General features: G+C 44.7%; 1 protein-coding gene and 1 pseudogene across 1 annotated transcript in view; one reads left to right on the forward strand and one right to left on the reverse strand.

The window, feature by feature from the left end:
* Positions 1-2,941: 2,941 nt before the first annotated feature.
* Positions 2,942-3,054, forward strand: LOC138759708 (U6 spliceosomal RNA; annotated as a pseudogene).
* A 13,234-nt stretch (positions 3,055-16,288) lies between these two features.
* The window catches only part of LOC138756996 (catenin alpha-2-like), a 667,135-nt gene continuing 666,502 nt past the window's right edge, over positions 16,289-16,921 (reverse strand). Inside the window, exon 9 of the transcript XR_011353262.1 lies at positions 16,289-16,656. The gene's annotated coding sequence lies outside the window, so the exon portion shown is untranslated. The remainder of the gene's footprint in view (positions 16,657-16,921) is intronic.

A 16,921-nucleotide genomic window follows, 5' to 3' on the forward strand; every position in this document is an offset into this window, starting at 1 on the left:
CCTGTGAATTGGCACCTCCATACAAGACAATGATACAACCAGTTGAAGACTAATCCCCATGATGGCACTAGATGGGTTTATCACCCTTTGTAGTCTCTTCCTGTCCTGTGAATTGGCACTTCCATACAAGACAATGATACAACCAGTTGAAGACTAATCCCCATGATGGCACTAGATGGGTTTATCACCCTTTGTAGTCTCTTCCTGTCCTGTGAATTGGCACCTCCATACAAGACAATGATACAACCAGTTGAAGACTAATCCCCATGATGGCACTAGATGGGTTTATCACCCTTTGTAGTCTCTTCAAGTCCTGTGAATTGGCACTTCCATACAAGACAATGATAAAACCATTTGAAGACTAATCCCCATGATGGCACTAGATGGGTTTATCACCCTTTGTAGTCTCTTCCTGTCCTGTGAATTGGCACCTCCATACAAGACAATGATACAACCAGTTGAAGACTAATCCCCATGATGGCACTAGATGGGTTTATCACCCTTTGTAGTCTCTTCCTGTCCTGTGAATTGGAACTTCCATACAAGACAATGATACAACCATTTGAAGACTAATCCCCATGATGGCACTAGATGGGTTTATCACCCTTTGTAGTCTCTTCCTGTCCTGTGAATTGGCACCTCCATACAAGACAATGATACAACCAGTTGAAGACTAATCCCCATGATGGCACTAGATGTGTTTATCACCCTTTGTAGTCTCTTCCTGTCCTGTGAATTGGCACTTCCACACAAGACAATGATACAACCATTTGAAGACTAATCCCCATGATGGCACTAGATGGGTTTATCACCCTTTGTAGTCTCTTCCTGTCCTGTGAATTGGCACTTCCATACAAGACAATGATACAACCAGTTGAAGACTAATCACCATGATGGCACTAGATGGGTTTATCACCCTTTGTAATCTCTTCCTGTCCTGTGAATTGGCACCTCCATACAAGACAATGATACAACCAGTTGAAGACTAATCCCCATGATGGCACTAGATGGGTTTATCACATTTGTAGTCTTTTCCTGTCCTGTGAATTGGCACCTCCATACAAGACAATGATATAACCAGTTGAAGACTAATCCCCATGATGGCACTAGATGGGTTTATCACCCTTTGTAGTCTCTTCCTGTCCTGTGAATTGGCACCTCCGTACAAGGCAATGATACAACCAGTTGAAGACTAATCCCCATGATGGCACTAGATGGGTTTATCACCCTTTGAAGTCTCTTCCTGTCCTGTGAATTGGCACCTCCATACAAGACAATGATACAACCAGGTGAAGACTAATCCCCATGATGGCACTAGATGGGTTTATTACCCTTTGTAGTCTCTTCCTGTCCTGTGAATTGGCACTTCCATACAAGACAATGATACAACCATTTGAAGACTAATCCTCATGCTGGCACTAGATGGGTTTATCACCCTTTGTAGTCTCTTCCTGTTCTGTGAATTGGCACCTCCATACAAGACCATGATACAACCAGTTGAAGACTAATCCCCATGATGGCACTAGATGGGTTTATCACCCTTTGTAGTCTCTTCCTGTCCTGTGAATTGGCACCTCCATACAAGACAATGATACAACCAGTTGAAGACTAATCCCCATGATGGCACTAGATGGGTTTATCACCCTTTGTAGTCTCTTCCTGTCCTGTGAATTTGAACTTCCATACAAGACAATGATACAACCATTTGAAGACTAATCCCCATGATGGCACTAGATGGGTTTATCACCCTTTGTAGTCTCTTCCTGTCCTGTGAATTGGCACCTCCATACAAGACAATGATACAACCAGTTGAAGACTAATCCCCATGATGGCACTAAATGGGTTTATCACCCTTTGAAGTCTCTTCCTGTCCTGTGAATTGGCACCTCCATACAAGAGAATGATACAACTAGTTGAAGACTAATCCCCATGATGGCACTAGATGGGTTTATCACCCTTTGTAGTCTCTTCCTGTCCTGTGAATTGGCACTTCCATACAAGACAATGATACAACCAGTTGAAGACTAATCCCCATGATGGCACTAGATGGGTTTATCACGCTTTGTAGTCTCTTCCTGTCCTGTGAATTGGCACTTCCATACAAGACAATGATACAACCAGTTGAAGACTAATCCCCATGATGGCACTAGATGGGTTTATCACCCTTTGTAGTCTCTTCCTGTCCTGTGAATTGGCACCTCCATACAAGACAATGATACAACCAGTTGAAGACTAATCCCCATGATGGCACTAGATGGGTTTATCACCCTTTGTAGTCTCTTCCTGGGGCAGGCGGAGGCCCCGTTCCGGGCAGAGAGTGGGAGGCGGCGGCGCCAGTCCAGGCACAGGGTGAGCTGCGGTGGCCTCGGCCCCGGTCCGGGCAGTATGGACCGACCTAGGAGTGGAGGCAGGCCCCTCCAGCCCGGGTAAGAAACCTGCATAGGAGAAGGCCACTCTGATATAAAACCTACGACCCAAGGACCTCGCTGCCACGTCCCAGCTTGCTTGGCCACGGCACACGAACCATGGGTGTAAAGAGTGGGGCCAGTACTGCGCGCACTGCACTCCACCTAAAAGCTCCTTTGCGCAGGCCCGAGGACAGGTCCACGTCCTCCCCCTCCACGTCCTCCCCCTCCATGTCCTCGCCTCCACGTCCTCCCCCTCCACGTCCTCCCCCTCCACGTCCTCCCCCTCAACGTCCTCCCCCTCCACGTCCTCCCCCTCCACGTCCTCCCCCTCCACGTCCTCCCCTTCCACGTCCTCCCCCTCAAAAGATGCTCACAAACTCAAGCTAGCATGCTGGAACATCAGAACCATGCTAGACAAGGCTGACAGCCACCGACCTGAACGTCGGTCTGCCCTCATTGCACATGAACTCCTCAGACTTGACATCGACATAGCCGCTCTCAGTGAAGTCCGCCTGGCAGATGTAGGCAGCCGAGTGCTCGCTTCGGCAGCACATATACTAAAATTGGAACGATACAGAGAAGATTAGCGTGGCCCCTGCGCAGATGTAGGCAGCCTCCAAGAACGCGGCGCGGGCTACACACTCTACTGGTCTGGCAAGCCTTCGGATGAATGACGCCTATCTGGTGTAGGCTTCATGGTCAAGAGCTTCATTGCCTCCAAACTCGAAAACCTTCCGACAGGCCTCTCGGACCGAATCATGTCCATGCGACTCCCCCTTCAAAACAAGCGTCACATCACCCTCATCAGTGTCTATGCTCCAACCCTCCAGGCGGAACCAGCAGAAAAGGACAAGTTCTACACCGACCTGCGCAACCTCATCCAACGCACCCCTACAGCCGACAAGGTTGTCATCCTGGGCGACTTCAACGCTCGTGTCAGCAAAGACTCAGAAACCTGGCCAGGAATCCTGGGCAAGCATGGCGTCGGCAAGTGCAACGACAATTGGGCGCCTCCTGTTGGAGCTCTGCGCAGAACAGCGGTTTGTCATTACAAACACCCTTTTTCAGCAGAGGGACAGCCTTAAGACCACCTGGATGCATCCCTGATCCAAACACTGGCACCTCCTGGACTACATCCTGGTGCGAGAAAGTGACAAACGAAATGTGCTCCACACCAGGGTCATGCCTAGCGCGGAATGCCACACTGACCACCGGCTGGTTCGCTGCAAGCTCAACCTTCACTTCAAGCCAAAGCCCAGGAACAATAAAGCCCCCAGAAAGAGGTTCAATGTTGGAAACCTGCAGTCAGACGAAGCGAGAGGAAACTTCCAGGCAAACCTCAAAGCAAAGCTCGACGATGCAACCCGCCTCACGGACCCGTCCCCTGAAACCCTCTGGGATCAGTTGAAGACTACCATACTGCAATCCACTGAAGAGGTACTGGGCTTCTCCTCCAGGAAAAACAAGGACTGGTTTGACGAAAGCCAGGAAATCCAGGAGCTGCTGGCAAAGAAGCGAGCTGCCCACCAGGCTCACCTTACAAAGCCGTCCTGCCCAGAGAAGAAACAAGCCTTCCGTCATGCATGCAGCCATCTTCAGCGCAAACTCCGGGAGATCCAAAATGAGTGGTGGACTAGCCTCGCCAAACGAACCCAGCTCAGCGCGGACACTGGCGACTTCAGGGGTTTCTACGAGGCTCTAAAGGCTGTGTACGGCCCCTCACCCCAAGTCCAAAGCCCGCTGCGCAGCTCAGACGGCAAAGTCCTCCTCAGCGACAAGATCTCCATCCTCAACCGATGGTCAGAACACTTCCAATCTCTTTTCAGTGCCAACCGCTCAGTCCAAGATTCCGCCCTGCTCCAGCTCCCTCAACAGCCCCTAAGGCTAGAGCTGGATGAGGTTCTCACCCTGGATGAGACAAATAAGGCAATCGAACAACTGAAAAGTGGCAAAGCAGCAGGTATGGATGGAATCCCCCCAGAGGTCTGGAAGGCTGGCGGCAAAACTCTGCATGCCAAACTGCATGAGTTTTTCAAGCTTTGTTGGGACCAAGGAAAACTGCCTCAGGATCTTCGTGATGCCACCATCATCTCACTGTACAAAAACAAAGGCGAGAAATCAGACTGCTCAAACTACAGGGGAATCACGTTGTTCTCCATTGCAGGCAAAATCTTCGCTAGGATTCTACTAAATAGAATAATACCTAGTGTCGCCGAGAATATTCTCCCAGAATCACAGTGCGGCTTTCGCGCAAACAGAGGAACTACTGACATGGTCTTTGCCCTCAGACAGCTCCAAGAAAAGTGCAGAGAACAAAACAAAGGACTCTACATCACCTTTGTTGACCTCACCAAAGCCTTCGACACCGTGAGCAGGAAAGGGCTTTGGCAAATACTAGAGCGCATCGGATGTCCCCCAAATTTCCTCAACATGATTATCCAACTGCACGTAAACCAACAAGGTCGGGTCAGATACAGCAATGAGCTCTCTGAACCCTTCTCCATTAACAATGGCGTGAAGCAAAGCTGTGTTCTCGCGCCAACCCTCTTTTCAATCTTCTTCAGCATGATGCTGAACCAAGCCATGAATGACCCCAACAATGAAGACGCTGTTTACATCCGGTACTGCACGGATGGCAGTCTCTTCAATCTGAGGCGCCTGCAAGCTCACACCAAGACACAAGAGAAACTTATCCGTGAACTACTCTTTGCAGACGATGCCGCTTTAGTTGCCCATTCAGAGCCAGCTCTTCAGCGCTTGACGTCCTGCTTTGCGGAAAATGCCAAAATGTTTGGCCTGGAAGTCAGCCTGAAGAAAACTGAGGTCCTCCATCAGCCAGCTACCCACCATGACTACCAGCCCCCCCACATCTCCATCGGGCACACAAAACTCAAAACGGTCAACCAGTTTACCTATCTCGGCTGCACCATTTCATCAGATGCAAGGATCGACAATGAGACAGACAACAGACTCGCCAAGGCAAATAGCGCCTTTGGAAGACTACACAAAAGAGTCTGGAAAAACAACCAACTGAAAAACCTCACAAAGATAAGCGTATACAGAGCCGTTGTCATACCCACACTCCTGTTCGGCTCCGAATCATGGGTCCTCTACCGGCACCACCTACGGCTCCTAGAACGCTTCCACCAGCGTTGTCTCCGCTCCATCCTCAATATCCATTGGAGCGCTTTCATCCCTAACGTCGAGGTACTCGAGATGGCAGAGGTCGACAGCATCGAGTCCACGCTGCTGAAGATCCAGCTGCGCTGGATGGGTCACGTCTCCAGAATGGAGGACCATTGCCTTCCCAAGATCGTGTTATATGGCGAGCTCTCCACTGGCCACCGTGACAGAGGTGCACCAAAGAAAAGGTACAAGGACTGCCTAAAGAAATCTCTTGGTGCCTGCCACATTGACCACCGCCAGTGGGCTGATAACGCCTCAAAACGTGCATCTTGGCGCCTCACAGTTTGGCGGGCAGCAACCTCCTTTGAAGAAGACCGCAGAGCCCACCTCACTGACAAAAGGCAAAGGAGGAAAAACCCAAAACCCAACCCCAACCAACCAATTTTCCCCTGCAACCGCTGCAACCGTGTCTGCCTGTCCCGCATCGGACTTGTCAGCCACAAACGAGCCTGCAGCTGACGTGGACTTTTTACCCCCTCCATAAATTTTCGTCCGCGAAGCCAAGCCAAAGAAGTCTCTTCCTGTCCTGTGAATTGGCACCTCCATACAAGACAATGATACAACCATTTGAAGACTAATCCCCATGATGGCACTAGATGGGTTTATCACCCTTTGTAGTCTCTTCCTGTCCTGTGAATTGGCACTTCCATACAAGACAATGATACAACCAGTTGAAGACTAATCCCCATGAGGTACTAGATGGGTTTATCACCCTTTGTCGTTTCTTCCTGTCCTGTGAATTGGCACCTCCATACAAGACAATGATACAACCAGTTGAAGACTAATGCCCATGATGGCACTAGATGGGTTTATCACCCTTTGCAGTCTCTTCCTGTCCTGTGAATTGGCACCTCCATACAAGACAATGATACAACCAGTTGAAGACTAATCCCCATGATGGCACTAGATCGGTTTATCACCCTTTGTAGTCTCTTCCTGTCCTGTGAATTGGCACCTCCATACAAGACAATGATACAACCAGTTGAAGACTAATCCCCATGATGGCACTAGATGGGTGTATCACCCTTTGTAGTCTCTTCCTGTCCTGTGAATTGGCACCTCCATACAAGACAATGATACAACCAGTTGAAGACTAATGCCCATGATGGCACTAGATGGGTTTATCACCCTTTGTAGTCTCTTCCTGTCCTGTGAATTGGCACCTCCATACAAGACAATGATACAACCAGTTGAAGACTAATCCCCATGATGGCACTAGATGGGTTTATCACCCTTTGTAGTCTCTTCCTGTCCTGTGAATTGGCACCTCCATACAAGACAATGATACAACCAGTTGAAGACTAATCCCCATGATGGCACTAGATGGGTTTATCACCCTTTGTAGTCTCTTCCTGTCCTGTGAATTGGCACCTCCATACAAGACAATGATACAACCAGTTGAAGACTAATCCCCATGATGGCACTAGATGGGTTTATCACCCTTTGTAGTCTCTTCCTGTCCTGTGAATTGGCACCTCCATACAAGACAATGATACAACCAGTTGAAGACTAATCCCCATGATGGCACTAGATGGGTTTATCACCCTTTTTAGTCTCTTCCTGTCCTGTGAATTGGCACTTCCATACAAGACAATGATACAACCAGTTGAAGACTAATCCCCATGATGGCACTAGATGGGTTTATCACCCTTTGTAGTCTCTTCCTGTCCTGTGAATTGGCACCTCCATACAAGACAATGATACAACCAGTTGAAGACTAATCCCCATGATGGCACTAGATGGGTTTATCACCCTTTGTAGTCTCTTCCTGTCCTGTGAATTGGCACCTCCATACAAGACAATGATACAACCAGTTGAAGACTAATCCCCATGATGGCACTAGATGGGTTTATCACCCTTTGTAGTCTCTTCCTGTCCTGTGAATTGGCACCTCCATACAAGACAATGATACAACCAGTCAGAATACTCTCCATAGTACACCTCTACTTCATAATTGCATCGACATGAAGATCTTGTGATAGCTCAGAGATGCTAACACTTCGCTGAGCATTAATTTGTGTTCTCCTGGCTTCCCCTTCCTGAAGTCCACAATCAATTCCATTGTTTTACTGCTCAGGCTAAACCAGCCCCCTTATTTACCTTTTGTCAAAATAAATCAAAACAGCCTATTGAAATTCTCCAAGATCTGCCTCTGTTTCATTTTTTGCCAGTTAGTGTTTTGCCATGTTTCCAGCTTTTGTTTTTTTTAATTCTGTGGTCATTCCATGAATTCACTGATTGGCACTCAACACCTATCGTACTGGTTCTCTATGATTTTTGAGTATAAGCCTTCAATTATCGTCCAATTTATGGCCATGCTACAGGCGGTCCATGTCAAGCCAACCAAGCAGGTAGTCAAGGCATTAGTTGTATGAACTGTAGGAGCAAAATTATATTATGGCAGAAGTCATGGGGCAGCTCAATAGTACCTTGATGAAGGGCTGAAGTCTGAAACATTGGTTATGTATCTTAATCTTTGCTATATAAAATGCACTGTTTGACCTGCTGTGTTTCTCTAGCATTGGGTTTTTACTTCAGTACAATAGTACAGCGGGTAGAGTAGGTGGCTCACAGATCTAGTGAACCAAGTTCATTCTGATCCTCAGTATTATCCATGTTGAGTTTGTGCAATCTCCTTGTGTCTGCATGGGTTTCTTGTTCCCTTGAATGGCCCAAAGGTGTGCAGATTTGTCAGTTTATCTGGTTTTGTAAATTGCTCCTGCTGTGCACATGAACAAAATGTTCAAGTTTGTTTTTTATTGTCATGTAATAAAACAAAAAAAATGCAATATTACCCAAAATTTCCTTTAGTCTACCACAGGGTGATAAAGATTCACATTCAGTACAAATTGCCCAGCACCAATTACAGTCAGAGTAAGAGAAGCAAAAGAGAGCCCCCCCCCCACCCAGAGTCACTGAGTGTCCATTGATTTCCCTTCAGTGTTCCCATACTGTCCGCAGCCATACAGAGCCCAGTCCAAACCAATGGCAACCTAGGCTTTGGATCCAAACTTCCAATACGATCCAGAAGCCTTCAGTGTCCTTGGCATCATCTTGTTTCCCAGTTCTGATAGCTGATATCCCTTCAACTAGTCACCATCCAGTCTCCAGCAGTCCACAGCTGGTATGAGTTCCTTGACTGCAGTCACCAGCAGCCCGCAACCTACATGGGTTTCTCTTCTTAAGTCACCAACAACTTGAATGTTCTTTAGCCTTAGTGCTCCTCCCTGGTCCACCCCCTTGGTCACCATCCCATGGGTCGCCTACTCTGCTTCTCCTTCTCAAATGGGGCGGGGGGGGTGTGTGGTCTCCCCATTATTGGTGCCCTGTGCCAGCCCTCTGCTTCCCCAAAGTCTGAAACCCCTCGAGGCCGCTGCTGAATACAGGCACCGCCAACTTTGGCCCAGACCCCACGATTACAGGATTTTAAAATAAACCATGGTCAGCTCCTTTAACAGTCTGTTTGAAACCTGGAACCCTGTGGAGGCAAGCTGTGGTTCCTCTCCCCGTTCTCTGTGGGTCTGCCCCAGTGGCAGACATCAGCTTCATCAGCTTCAACAGTGCTGCCATTGCAAGAAGTATTTGATGGGAATGTGGAGAAAATAAAATGAATTGGAATATGTATGTAGTATAAACAAAAAGCTGGAGAAACTCAGCAGGTCAAAGAGTGTACATTATATTGCAAAGATATATAACCAACATTTTGGGCTTGAGACCTTCATCAAGGTGAAATGTTGGTTATATATCTTTAAAATATAAAGTACACTCTTTGACCTGCTGAGTTTCTCAAGCTTTATGTTTTTACTTCAACCACGGTGTCTGCAGACTTCTGTGATTTTCTTTTGGAATGTGTATGTAACTAATGTAAATGAGATCTTACAATTGCTGTAGAACGGACAGGCTGAGGGACCCTAAGAATCAAGGATAGCTTCTTTCTCAGATTCCTGAATGAACCGCCGCAAAAGGGTCCCAACCCAAAATGCTGTCTGACCGGTTCTATATGTGGTTGGTGTCTGATCCATGAAGTTCATGAGCAGCTCATTGTTTGAACTAGTAAGATAATATTCTCATTGTTCTGTAACAATTGATTGTAACTCTGTATCAATGTGCCCTGCACTGTTTTTTTTAATGATTATGAATTGACAAGCTTGACTGGATGCAAAAAAAAACCTTTACATTGTACCTCAAAGCCTGTGACAATAAACGTAAATCGAACAAATTGCCAGGGTGCAGGACTCTGGATACATGAAGAAAAACACTCATGCCAGAGACAAAACAAAAACCTTGCAAAAATCCACAAATTAAGTTCAATTTAACATTAAAATGCAGGTTTTTTAAAAAATACAGCAAGTTTACCAAAGTTGTCCTTTCTGTAGAATATGGGGTGAAATTATAGCATTGAGACCAATGCCTTACCATGTATCTTACTAATACTCAATGGGAATTATCAAGCCAACTAATTATCAATTGTAGAGTTTCATCATGTACTCAATACCAATGCCGTTTTCTGTTAGTTCATCTTTGGCACTGCTGCTGGTTCCAGGAACCATAATTAGATGTGAAATAATATTATGCATTATCTCCTAATTCTGGCAAAATGTTTAGCCCAATACTAAATGCTAAAGCAATTAAAATGTTTTGTCAATGCTGCAGAATAGAGAAAATTAAAGCAGAAAATATTTTTGAGAATTCAACATTTTTTTCATATTATATTGTAATTTTCTCCTTCTTTGCAGAAATCATTTAATTTCTTTAAAAAAAAAACTCATTGAAGTCAGACATAAAAAATACAGGATCAAAAAGATTAGAAGCTGTGACAAAATTGTCAGATAAGACATACAGTGACCACTTAATTCACCATTTTGATTGTCTTGCACAGTATATGCTTGATCCAATATTCAGTGTCTTGTCGGAATCATTGATTTATATTTCATTTTTTTGAAGGAAGCAAATTCTCATCACACTGGTCACAATCTCTTCACGCTGATACCTTCTGGGAGAAGCCATCAAGCCAATTCTGTATCCAGAAGCCCACAAGAACAATTTTTCTCCAAAAGCTATTGAACATCCCAAAATTATTCTTACGACAGTAACATTCTCACTATATGACATTCAATCATTTGGAAACTCAAACAAATGCCCCGCACCAAAAAAAAAATCAAGGAAATAAATAAATAAATAAAATTGAAGATAATAAGAAATAAATAAAGATATTAATTATGATGGCAACGCAGTTAAGATAGTGGTTAGAGCAATGCTTTTACAGAATCCACAACTGGGGTTTGAATTTAAATTTAAATTTTGTAAATTATGAGAATTTCTTGATTAAAGTGAAATTTACATAGTTAAAGACAACAATAATGTTTTTTTTAAATTTCTTTGTAGCATGTGCTACAGCAGGGTGCAAAAGCAAGACACCCACACACTGTAATTACAGTTGAAACTGGTTTATTGAGTGTTTTGCCTTATATAGGTCCACTGGGCCTAGTTGTTCGCCACTTCCAGCAGAAATGGCGTCATGGGCTTTCCGACCGCAATTTGGTTGGCGTTCCTGCCAGTGCTCATCATTTCCTGCCGGACAACCTGCAGCCTGGCGAGAAAGGCCATTTAGTTGGCGTGGTCCTTGTGGGATCAAGTGTTTGACCACCATCTTGTGGGTCAGGATGCCTATTTAGTAGTGGGCCACCAAACGACCCTCCCCCCCAGGACCGATGATCCAGGTGCTGGCTCTGGTTTTGGGCAGCCTGCCTTTACGGCGTGGGGATGATGGGGTGATCAGTTGACTGGTGTCCAAATGTGCTAATTTGAGGCAGTCAGTAGTAAATGTCTCTTTCTTGCCGCCCATATCCAGCACACATGTGGTCCTGTTGTGCCTGATCACCCAGTAGGGCCCCTCATATGGCCACTGAAGTGACGCCCAGTGTGCTCCCTGTCATACGAAGACGTACTTTTACAAGCCCAGAGGACCCCAAACCCAGCAGCAATAGACACTCACCAAGACAAATGGTTATTTAAACATGAAAATGGAATCAAACTTTAACTTATCAGTATTAACTTACTTAACCCCCTTCTAATTCTAAGCACACATGCATGTAATGTGCATGTAAGTTCAGAAAGGTTCTTTAATTCACAGTCCAATCTCACTTCTCATTCCTCCAATTCACCGGTATCAGGCAATTCTTATACTGTCCACAGAATTTAACATTTATAAAGTTCACCAGGCTTTGGGGCATGAAAGATAAATGGTTACCGCTCAGGAAGGTTCTTGTCAGTTTTCAGAGAGAGATTTGTTGTTCCTTTTTAATCAGCCACTCCAGTGTCTTGCTGAAGAAACTTTCCCCTTCAGGGTTCTCCAGATAACCTCGTTATTTCAGGTCACCACAGAGTTCCTTCTTGTTTCTCTTATTCCAAGTGAAACATTAGACAGCCAGTCCTCTCCTCTTGCATGAACCACAAGGGCTTTGACCAGGCCATCTTACAAATGGGTTTTCCATAAGCTTGCCAGCTTTTCCTGTTCCAGTCCCAGCTGGCTGTAACACTCTATAAGTGATCTCTGTCTCTCTCTCTCTGAGAGAAAGCCTATTTGACTCTCTCTGCTTGCAAAATCACATGACCCTCTTACAAGTTCTCCTCCAGACAATATGCAACTCCAACAAGCTCTTTCATCTGTTGCCTTTTGTAAACAACAATCCATTAATGAAGTCGCTTGAGCACTCTTCAAAGGTCTTGCAAAAGTTCCGAGGCCCTGATATGTCTAGCATTGGGCAGAGCTGCAGTATTTCAAATAAGATCTGTTTTAAAGTGTTTATATGTAACCAACTCTAACAAACCTTTCCTGATTTATCTCCCAAAAACATATCTGTATACTCTGTCACAGTACTTACAGCTTTTCAGGTTCCCAGGGATGAACGTTTTGGGCTGGCTGTGTGGTGAGGGCTGTGGCAAGGCCAGCATACTTATTCATTCCCTCAGTCTCTCAAGGGTTGTCACTGTTGGTCCATTTGTGTCCCTGGCGGCAGCCAGGAATTCCCTGGGAATGACTAGGGGTACGTCATACACCACTGAGGCATTGAAATCCTCCTTTGGTGTGGTACAGATCCCCAGGAGGACCCTGATAGTTCATCAGTCCAATTCGGTCCCTTGAGATGCGCCATCAAGGCCACCTTTAGGAACCTCCCCACCATGGAGACTATGGGTCTGACATGTTATTAAAGGCAAAGGGCAAAGGGCAAAGGCTTGAGATCCGTAAAGACCTTGGGTCCTCGATGATGTGCTGAACAATATATCCCTTTAAAAAAAGTTCTAAAGCCTCCCTACCTGTAAGGCTCTATTTTTCTTCTATCCATGAGTCTGCCTAAGAGTCTCTTAAATGCCCCGAATATTTCGCCCTCCTCCACCACCATCCCTAGCAAGGCATTTCAGGAACACATAACTCTCTATGTAAAAAACAAACTTACCCCTGATGTCTCCCCTAAACTTCCTTCCTTTCAGTTTGTACACATTTCCTCTTTTGTTTGCTATTCCTGCCCTGGGAAAAAGGCACTGGCTATCCATCCTATCTATGCCTCTCATAGTCTTGTAGCACTTTATCAAGTCTCCTCCTATCCTTCTATGCACCAAAGAGAAAAGTCCCGGCTCTGCTAACCTTACTTCTTAACACTTTGTTTCCCAATCCAGGCAACATCCTGGTAAATCTCCTCTGCACCTTCTCCATAGCTCCACATCCTTCCTATAATAAGGTGAGTACAACTGAACACAATATTCTAAATGTGGTCTCACCAAAAATTTGTAGAATTGTAACATGTTGTAACATGACTCAATCCCCCTATTAATGAAGCACACTATCCAATAGGCCTTCTTAACTATCTTATCAACCTGTACAGTGGCCTTGAGGGATGTATGATGTGGACTCCAAGGTCCCTCTGTTCATCCACACTCTTAAGTAACTGATCATACTGTTCTCAGCCTTCTGATTTGCCCTTCTAAATTGCATTACCTCACATTTATCTGGAGTGAACTCAGTCTGCCATATTTCCATCCAACTTCGCATCTTGTCAATATCCTTTAGTTACCCTTGATAACCTTCAGCTCCATCCACAACTCCTCAACTTTCTGACCCATCCACAACTCCTCAAATTTACTGACCCATCTTTCCACTTCTTCATCTATGTCATTTATAAAAATCATAAAGAGAAGGGGTTCTAGAACAGATCCCTGGGAAATTCCACTAGTCACTGATCTCCAGACAGAATGCTTTCCTTGCACTACAACTCTCTGCTTTCTACATGCAAGCCATTTGTTTTTTTTTAATCCATGCAGCCAATGCTCCATGGATCCTATGCCTCATGACTTTCTGAACAAGTCTCTCATGGGGTCCTTGTCAAATGCCTTACTAAAGTCCATAAAACCACATCTACCACCCTACTCTTATCAATTTTTATTATTACCTCTCAAAAACTCAGTTAGGCTCTTGAGATATGGCCTTCCCTTTATAAAACCATGCTGACTATGCTTGAGTAGACCGTACTCCAAATGCTCATAGACCCTATCCTTAAGAATCTTACAGATGTAAGATTCACCACTCTATAATTCCCAGGATTCCCCGTTGCCCTTTTTAAAACAAGGGGACTACATTTTGCCATTCTCCAAACCTCTCGCACCTCCTCTGGGGCCATAGATGACTCAAAGATCATAACCACTGCCCCTGCTATCTCCTCTCTCATTTCCCACAGCCCTGAGGATTTATCAATCATAATGTTTTTAACAAGATCCAACACTTCCTCTACCTTCATCTCAACATCATCCAGCACACACAAGCCTGTTATATTTCGACTTCACCCTGATCAAGGTGTTTTCCTCTTGTGAATATTGAAGCAAAGTATTCATTTAGGACCTCCCCAAACTCTTCCACCTCCAGGCACATGTTCCCTCCTTTATCCTTTAGCAGCCCCACCTTCATTCTCATCATCCTTCTGTTCTTCACATACGCATAAAATGCCTTTGGGGTTCTCCTTAATTCTACGTGCCAAGGCCTTGTTGTGCTCCCTTTGAGCTCTCCTAATTTTTTTCTTAAGCTCTTTCCTGACTACCATAAACCTCTCATGAGCCCTTCCTGTTTCCTGCTTCCTATATCTAAGGTACGCTTCCTTCATCCTCTTGACAAGCTGCCTCACTTGTTTTGTCAACTATGTTCTTTTTTCCTACCATCTTTTCCCTGTTCAAGTGGAACAAACCTATCCTGAACCCAGCATGTGGTTCCTTAAACTTCCTCCGCATCCTATCGTAATTAGCACTTCCCAATTAAACACTTTCCCATTTTGTCTATGTTTATCCTTATCCATAACTATGCTAAAGCTCAGGGAGTTGTGGTCACTCTCACCAAAGTGCTCACCCAACAAAATGTCCGCCACCTGACCAGATTCATTACCCAGAATTAGATCCGGTATGGCCTCTCGTCAGCTGGCCCACATACAGTGTGTGGAATCCTTCTTGAACACACCTGAAAAATTCAGTCCCTTCTATCCCTCTTGCAGTCAGGAAGTGCCAGTCAATATTAGAGAAATTGAAGTCACCCATAACAAAACCCTGAATTTCAAAATCTGCCTGCTTATTTACTCCTCGGTGTCATGAGGGCTTTTTAGGGGCCTATAGACTACTCCTAGTACAGTGATTGTTTCATTCCTATTTCTGACTTACTCCCATACTGTCTCAACAGACACTCCCTCTGCAGCGTCCTCCCTTTCTATAGTCATGATATTATCCCTGACAAGTAATGTTATTCACTCCCCACCCTTTACTATTTTTTTAATATGAACCCTGGTACCTGCATCAATCAATACTGCCTTTCCTCCAGCCAAGGCTCTGTAATGGCCACAAAATCGTAGTTCCACGTTCTGATCCATGCTCTAAGTTCATCTCCTTAATTCCTCATACTCCTTGCTTTGAAATAGACATACTTCAAACCCTCTGACTACATTTATGTTTCCTCCCTTCCCTGTCCTTTCTCACAAACTCAGAACACACAGCATCATGATTTTGACCTTCTGCCCTATTCTCTGCATTAATATTCGGACTCTCATCAACACCCAACACCCTCCCCAACCCCCCCCCCCCCACCAAACTAGTTCAATCCCTCCCTAGTTCCTTGCATCTCAGAATTATAGCTCAGAACATGTTTGCCCCAGTGAGTGTGATAACACTGAGCCACATTGACAGCAATATTAACATGATTAAATATAGTCAGGTCATTCACATTACCAGTCCAACTACATGCAGCCCTTCAACCTCATCAACCTTGACAGTTCCTCTATGGTTGCAGGACTTATTATCCATTCATATAATTAAAAAGCATTGCAACAGCTTTCTTCTCTTCTGAGAAATATAAGTAAGCATTTCATTCATGAAAAGGTCCCATATTATTTTTCTTTGAATTTATATCATCACCAACTTGGTTAGCATGGATGAGTTGGCTAAAGGGCTGTTCCCGACTGCATGACTGATTCTAGAACACTGTTGCGATGGAAAATTCTCCTAATTCTCTATTGCATTTAATTCTGCTCCTTTATATTGAAATAAATGTAAGTTATCAAGGAGTCCTTTTGAGGGAACTAATTCATGACCTACCTATTCAAAATGGTTGCTATCCGTGTTGTTGCGTGGATGTAAAATCACTTCTCAGATCTATCAAGGCCTGATTTGTTTCAAAATAACTTTATGCATCACTTGAAATGTAAGGGGAGTGATCTTGTAGATACTGTACTATTTCATCTGTGTGATTCTCGGTAAATGTTTAATTACCTCGTGGAGAGGGAGGGGAATTTTTTTCCTGATAGCCCTTCCTTTGCCTTACCTACAGGAGGACAAGGAAATAAGGCAGATGGAGGCCTCAGACATCATAGCAGGTATGATCATGTCCAACAAATTTTTATGTTCATAAAGACACATAACCAACATTTAGGGCTTGGATCCTTTTTCGAGGTTCCCTGTTTGATCTGCTGAATTTCTCCAGTATTGTGGGTTGAATTCAATCTTGGTGTCTGCAGACTCAAGTTTCTATGTTCCACTAAGAATTCAAAGAAGAACAGATGCTGTTAATCATATTTGATATTGTTATTTTCATGAAGCCACTTATTTACATGCTTTGGGATGAATCACCATTTAATGTATTTTATGTCGCACCTTTCTCACAACTGCACAAATAAGTCTGGATATTTAATAGTCCACTCAGTGGCCATGGACTTCAAGAGCCGATTTTAAAACTTTATTTTTCAATCTGGACCACCATGCTGACGTGTAAATAGGAAACAATTAAAATTATCTTAATTTGT

This window comes from Narcine bancroftii, chromosome 3 (assembly GCF_036971445.1).
Source record: "Narcine bancroftii isolate sNarBan1 chromosome 3, sNarBan1.hap1, whole genome shotgun sequence".
NCBI classification, from domain to species: domain Eukaryota; kingdom Metazoa; phylum Chordata; class Chondrichthyes; order Torpediniformes; family Narcinidae; genus Narcine; species Narcine bancroftii.